This window comes from Lepidochelys kempii, chromosome 11 (assembly GCF_965140265.1).
Source record: "Lepidochelys kempii isolate rLepKem1 chromosome 11, rLepKem1.hap2, whole genome shotgun sequence".
Lineage (NCBI taxonomy): Eukaryota > Metazoa > Chordata > Testudines > Cheloniidae > Lepidochelys > Lepidochelys kempii.
In genome coordinates, this window is record NC_133266.1 from 30,763,553 (window position 1) to 30,771,571 (window position 8,019).

The window sequence follows — 8,019 nt, forward strand, 5'->3', positions numbered from 1 at the left end:
TGACTTAATGAATGAAATGCTTGCTTCCTGTGTGTCCGACTACTGATTATGTCAAAGTCAAAGTCCTGACAGACAAACTTGAGACCTGCCTCTTGATCCCAAGGGGCTGTTCCATCTTGCAAAGCTGTTATAAATTGGCAGTGCAATGGTGTCATAAATATAAAGGGAAGGCTAACCACTTTTAAATCCCTCCTGGACAGAGGAAAAAACCCTTTCACCTGTAAAGGGTTAAGAAGCTAAAGATAACCTCACTGGCACCTGACCAAAATGACCAATGAGGAAACAAGATACTTTCATAGCGGGGGGGCAGAAAACAAAAGTGTTCTCTCTGTCTGTGTTGTTTTTGCCCGGACCAGAGCAGGAATGCAGGTTAGAACTCCTGTAAAGGGCTAGTAAGCAATCTAGTTATGCGTTAGATTCTGTTTTGTTTAAATGGGTGATAAAATAAGTTGTGCTGAATGGAATGTATATTCCTGTTTTTGTGTCGTTTTGTAACTTAAGGTTTTGCCTAGAGGGATTCTCTGTTTTGAATCTGATTACCCTGTAAGGTATTTACCATCCTGATTTTGCAGAGGTGATTCTTTTACTTCAATTAAAATTCTTCTTTTAAGAACCTGATTGCTTTTTCATTGTTCTTAAGATCCAAGGGTTTGGGTCTCTGTTCACCTATGCAAACTGGTGAGGATTTTTATCAAGCTTTCCCCAGGAAAGGGGGTGTAGGGTTTGGGAGGATTTGGGGGGGAAAGATGTTTCCAAGCGGGCTCTTTCCCTCTTATATATTTGTTAGATGCTCAGTGGTGGCAGCAATAAAGTCCAAGGGCAAAAGGTAAAATAGTTTGTACCTTGGGGAAGTTTTAACCTAAGCTGGTAAAAATAAGCTTAGGGGGTTTTTCATGCAGGTCCCCACATCTGTGCCCTAGAGTTCAGAGTGGGGAAGGAACCTTGACAAATGGTATGGACAAAACTAGACTTGCTTCATGTTCAACCACCCCAACTTCTAAAGAGTGTGGCCGGCTGTGCTTAAAGGATTAGATTTCTTGGGGCTGTTCCTTAGTTTTCTCTTCTGTTAGTGCTTAGCTGAAGTGCAGCATGACTCTCCTTTTTGTATCAAGAAATGGCAAAGATCTCTATAAATCTCAATATTACATTCAATCACCTCTTAATCCTTATGACACCGGCTTTTTTCCACCTTGTCAATCAAATGAATGGTGTGGAAGTTTGCCTTTCTGTAGAATCTGCCTCCAATGGGGATAAAGCTTTTTCAATCACTGCTCCATTTAATAACCCAATGGGAGTGTTATCTATGGAGAGCCCACACCTCTGGAACTTGCTTTGTCTGGCAGCCTGCCACAGCCCAGATGCCAAGGTAAAGGAAGCAGTTTTAAAATCAGCAAGTTAAAAAAAAATCAGCTATTTACGTGATCTGAAATCCAGCAGCTGCGCTAAAGAGATGTCGTCAGTTCAAAGAAAGGGGTGGGGAAACTGTCATTTCTCAGATTCTCAATTTCAGGAGCATGCCACAAAATATATTCTGTCTTTATTGGGTCAAATTTGAAGCGCCTATGTTTAAATTTCCCTACAATCCCTGCTCTCTGAAATCAAGTAATTTAGAAGGGAATAAAGATTACAGGCTTACTGAAAGCTCTACAGTGAAAGGACTGCTTTAAATTGTGTATTGTGCTGCTCTGAGCACATGGCCAAGACCAAATGATAATATGGAAAAACTGCCAGAAAAAGAGGGCTTAATGCTGAGCTCATTCACCCAAGGGCTAACTTGATTAAAGTCAATAGAGTCACATCTGGGCAAAGCCAGCATAAGTGAAATCTGATTCAAGTCTTTCTCATTCTTACTTCCTCTGAGACTTTCAGGAATCTTGTGTCCATTCTTCCTTCCTCAACAATACTAACTAACCACCCACTGATATATGTACTACCTTTGTAAACTACATAAAATGTAGCAGGATATTCCAAACTTTAATATGACATGTTTACAGAAATTACCTTTTTGCATCTCATTTGAGTTACCTCAGACAAATCAGGAGAAATGCATATTCTCTGAATCGCTTAACACACTGTTTTTTCTGTTCAATGTCATCAACATTCCATCTTCATCTATAACAAAAAGAAAACATAAGGCTATGATAATGATGCTGTTTCAGGACCAATAGAGTCTGATTATAGCCTTGTTTCTCAATCGCTGGCATGTTCTTGGCTACTACGAACAAAAGCCAAGTGTCATCAGATTTTCCCTACTGTCCTAGTTCTTGAGGATGTGGGCTGTGCTGGGGCAGAAGAGATACAAAGGGAAGACATGCTGGATATGCAGATTTATGGACATGCAAAAAATTCCATAATCCTTTGTAGTATCTAATTCTGGCCTTCTCAATGAGTTCATTATTAATTATTTATTTTCCTGTCAAAATGCGTTATAGCACTGAACAACTTATCTTAGCAAGCACTTACTGTATGGGATGTTAGCCCTACTGTATGACTCTTTGAAATACTCCAAAACTATGAGTTCTTTTGTGTCTTGAAAGATATGAACCTCAAGGGAGCATCATGTTTTCCACTCCTACTCTTTGCATTCTGGCAGCTCCTTCTGTGAAGCTTAAAACACTGGATGCTTTGGCCAAGTTGGATGGGCTTTGAACAAGGAAGTTCTGTTGTGGTTGTTTTTGAAATCCTCCTCTTCAGACAATGTAATACTGGAAGAGCTGCTCTAAGGTCACTAATATACTATCAAGGCTGCAGGAGTCCCACACAATTTCTGAACCCCAGGAGGTGGTGCTTGAGTTCAGTAGTGAAGCCATGTAATGTGTATCCACGACGTGTTCCCCACTAAAATCCCCACATGTGCTAGTGCCAATGGTAACCCCTTGGGAGCACAGCATTGTGGTACTCAGGATGTGATTATCTGGTTGGGCACCCCACATGTCCACCCAGTCCTCCTCTGTGCTACAGAAGTGCATCATTATCCAGCTTATTGGGCCTCTCAGCCTATAAGGTTGGGCCAAGGTTCGCTGATAACTAATTCATCCTCACAACACCTCTATACAGTGGGTAAGCTTTTTCCTTATTACCTTGTTACACATGGTGAAAGAGAGGCAGAGAACAGTGAGATGGGCACAGAGTCAAAGTGAAAACTAGAACATTTCCTGGGTCCCCTGGGTCCCACTCTCAGATATGAAGGGTTTTCTGGATTTCCTGGATATCTCCCACAGGCATTTTTAAGCACATAAATAAACTGGCTTGTACAACACAAGCCATGAGTTCATGCCCTCACTTGAGAAAATGGAGTGTAGTTGTAGCACTGATGCTCCCAGGATATTGGAGAGACAAGGTGGGCATGGTAAAATCTTTCATTGGATCAACTTCTGTTGGTGAGAGACAAACTTCTAAGTCACACAGAGCTCTTCTTCAGGTCCGGGAGTACCTTTTCCAGATCTGAAGAAGAGCTGTGTGGCTTGAAAGCTTGTTTCTCTCACCAACAGAAATTGGTCTAATAAAAGATATTACCACATCTATCTTGACTCTTGAGAAAATGGAAGCATTTGTACCTATCACTTTGGTGAAATACGCAATGACTATACTTGTTTATCATTACTCCTAAAACAATGCTTGGAAAAGAAAATATTAACTGTCCAAAGAAATTTAAATGTGACTGGAAAGTCTCTATATGCACCCAAAATATATTATATCCCAACACATGAAATAGTAAAGGGGTTCCCTCTGGATTGTTCAGTTTCTTTCCAAAGCAATTAGAGAGAGAAATTAATCCAGACTCATCCCCTTCACCCTACCCCTCAAGTCATTATAATGTGCCTATATTACTGTTGTTTGTTGTGTCTTCTCTACTACATTCTAGGATGCAAATTCAGAGTCTTTCATATTGGAGCACCTCTACTCAAAGTCTTGGTGCTGACATCTTCATAGTGTAAATACACCCACATTTTCTCCTTTGTTGCACTCAGGATGATTTCAGACATTCTCGGAACACAATCTGAGGAACAATTCTGTATGTTCTTACGCAGTCTCTTTTTTTAGGCATATCATAGAATATTTCCCTTTAGCAGCTCAAATTTTGAAAGTGCTACAAAGATATTCTTCTCTCCCGTCATTGTTATCGGTTTACTTAAGAGAGTAGAATGCTTAGCACATGCCTCTCCCACCCCCCGAAATCAGTTCCCTCTGTCCTAAATGCTCCAAAACAAGGACTACTGAGGTGGAGCCAGAAAGAAACTCCTGCTATGATTAAATTGGATCATTTAAAAACTGCTGCTCCAATGACAAATCTATGTACTTGCCAGTGTTACTTTGCTATTACTGGTTGATGCTACCTATTGTATTCTTAGAAATTGTACAGATGGCACATATAGTGCATTCAGGCATGGATTTTGTCCATCTCTCTCAAAAGAAATATTTCTTTAAAATTATTCAAGACAGGTTGATGGACAAATCTGTCTTAGCTATTTAATACTAATGTATTAATGCTTAGATGACTTATAACAATAGGAAGTCATCAGTTTGTTTTCTAAATCCTAATGCAATGGTTGCCATAAGAACACAAACTATGTGTACATTTGAATGCGTCTATGCTTCATAATTATGCATGGTTGTGTGCTATTATAATTGACATAAAATATAAAACAGGTCAAAGAGCAGCTATTAAAACTATTTTTCATTTTGCTGCCTGACAGCCAGCCACATCAATGCCTAGTACATTTAATAGGACCATACAAAGAATGCAAAGATAGTTATATAATTTCAACCGTATTAAAGCCTCCAGAACTTGCAACCTAATTATTTCCTACAGTATCTTGTTGTAAACTATATCACTTTATTTGAAATGTATCTGTTTTCCGATTAAACAATAGAAGTATATTTAATTAGCATGGGGGGGATCATAAAACTTTTGGACATATTTCATAGAGGTCATTCTGTTAGGTTAAGAATTATCCCAGGCACAATGATTTTCTGCCACTTAAGATAAAAAATGTTAGAATTGTGCTAATGCCATATGGCTGTTTAACTCACAGAAGTGAATTCTGCCAAAGGGGTAAATGGTAGTTGTGTCCTCCTAACAATTGTGACAAAGTTCCTGCTCTACCTTGGTTATTCTTGCGCTTATTGGCAGATTTGCTCGCCTTGGAGCTTCATGGCAGCCCTCAGCTTAGTCGTTTTTCTGAACCCACAGTCCAGGTCAACTCCTCCTGTGTCTGACCAGGAGTTGGCAGGATTTGGGGGGAACCTGGGCCTGCCCTCTACTCCAGGTTCCAACCCAGGGCCCTGTGGAATGCAGCTGTGTAGAGTGCCTCCTGGAATACCCGTGCAACAGCTACAACTCCCTGGGCTACTTCCCCATGCCTCCTCCCAACACCTTCTTTATCCTGACCATAGGACCTTCCTCCTGGTGTCTGATGATGCTTGTACTCCTCAGTCCTCCAACAGTCCGTGTTCTCACTCTCCACTCCTAGTGCCTCTTGCTCCCAGCTCCTCACACGCACACCACAAACTGAAGTGAGCTCCTTTTTAAAACCCAGGTGCCCTGATTAGCCTTCCTTCATTGATTCTAGCAGCGTCTTGATTGGCTGCAGGTGTTCTAATCAGCCTGTCTTAAGTGTCTCCAGAAGGTTCCTGATTGTTCTGGAACCTTTCCTGTTGGGAAACGGAACGTCTTTTGCTTGCTCCTCAGCTATCTGCTTTCTATTCTTTCCTAAAGCCCCCTGGCCTGGATTTTTCTTACTTTTTGCACCTGCCTTAGTCCCCGTCCCCCCCGACCGGCCAGACGCTTTTTTTTTTCTTTTCATCTTGTGTGTTTTTTTCCGTCTACGTGTTTCGGCCCTTAGCTCGCCAGCACCCCCCCCCACCACGCCTGCTTTCGGGCGCAGCTATTTGCCTCAGCTGAGCCCCTGGAGGAGGGGGGGGAAGATTGCCGATTTTGCTGTCCGGAGGGGGGAGTGGAAACCTCCAGACCCAGCCGTTTTGCTAGCAGCTCGGACTTTACAACATTCTTAGCATGCCGGAAGCCTTGGAACACAGCCAACACAGCCGGAGAAGAAGATTTCAGAAGACAGGAGAGCTATAAATCATCGTGAAGGGGGCCGTAAAACTGAGTAATTTTCTGAATTATACTCTCGTGGGGGGGGAGTTTGACTGTGGTTATTTGCGTTTGTGGCGGCACAGGGGGTGTGGCGTGGAGACCCCCCACCCCCGATCCATCGGTGCCCCTACCCCCCCATCGTTATTACAACTGTCACGGCCCCCCCCCGCCGTCTTTCCCTGGCAACCTGCCATCTCCCTTCGGATCCAGCTGTTCGCTTTGAACTTTGCCTTCCGGACTGGACATAACAGCCGACCAACCGAGACTCTTTGGACAAACGTGTGTGGGTCTACACCCCCCCCCCCCCGGATTGCTTATCCCACAGCCCCTATTACTGGACCCCGATTTCCCCCCCCCGTCCAACCCCCTCGGCGTCCGTCCCCCCCGCCTGCAGCACACAGGGAGGAGCGGCTACTCCGCTTCCCCCTCCTCTCCTCCTCCTTCCGGTGTCTCCCCATCTCTCCCCGCTCACAATCGCGGGGAATGAAAGGGGTGAGGCTGCTTCAACAAAATCAGTTGTCCCTCCCCCACCTCCCCCCCTGCCCGACCCCCAAGGTCCCCCCCATCACTATTGTTAAGATACTTGCCACCCCCCCCCCGCTGGGTCACCAGCAGCAGGAGGCACCGGGGTGATCGCTGCTGCTGCTGCACCCACCGCCCCCCAGATTCTAGGAAACCCCTCCCGGTTGGCCGGAAGGGCCAGGGCGGGATGAAAGGAAAGGGCCCTGCTAAAACCACTAAGCTCTCCATGGCAGGGGCTGCCCCCACCCCTGTGGCCTCGTCATCAACCGTGGCGCCCCTCCCCACGTTTCCCTCCACTAGCTCTGTGATTGTCCCTCCCCCGGCCCCCAGGACGTATGCCCGCCTGCCTGCTGCCTCGTCATCTCGCCCCCCCCGCCTCTGCCACCATCACCAGCGGCCGGGGCCCTTTCCCCGCCTTGACCAGGAGGCACGGCGGCTGTTGCCTCCTGGTGCCCGCCTCGCCCCACGTGGAGACATACGTGCAGGCGCTGGCGAAGGTGGTAGGACTCACGGCTATTGTGGCAGCCTCCAAGATGTATGGGAAGGTTGTTTTTTTCTTAGCTTTGGAGGCTGCCACCCAGGAGGCAGTGGAGAGGGGCCTGGCGGTGGGGGGGGTGTTTGTTCCCCTAGAGCCGCTAGAAGACCTGGGCGTTCGCCTTGTCCTCACCTCCGTTCCTCCCTTCTTACCCAATGTTGCCCTGTTACCCGCTCTCTCCACTCTGGGGAAACTTGTCTCTGTTATCAGCCCTCTCCCATTGGGCTGCAAGGACCCCACCCTCCGTCACGTTCTTTCGTTCCACCAGCAAGTGCAGCTTCTACCGCCGGCAGGGGCGCGTGACGGAGAGGTGCTCGAGGGGTCTTTCCTAGTCCCCTACCAGGGAGCCCCCTATCGGGTCTTTTACTCCACCGGAGAGGCCCGGTGCTACCTCTGCCGCTCAGCGGGGCATGTCCGCAGAGACTGCCCTTTGGCCCGGGGGGGGAAGGGCACCCGAAACCCCCGAGACGCAGCAGGACATCGGCCCCGTCGCTGCCGACGCCCCTGGCTGCCTGGCACCTGAAACCAACCCTCTTCCTACTCGACCCATCGCTGCTCCCGTCTGGGCCCAAGAGATACCTTCCCTACAGCGCCCGGGCGAGCAAGGGAGTTCCACCCTTGCTAGTACCAATCCAGCAGAGCCTATGGAGGAGGGTGCGGCAAGGATATTACCGGGTATAGGAGAGGGCCCGCCCCAAGGAGAAACCCCCGCCCCTCATGCTGCCTCACCACTACCCCCCCGACCCCCTGAACCATCGCCTCCGTCCCCCGACATGACCCCTGCTAACCAATCCCCAGATGACGCTATGGAGGGCTGGACCCTAGTCCAGGGGAAGCAAGGCAAGCGGAAGGCTCGAGCTCC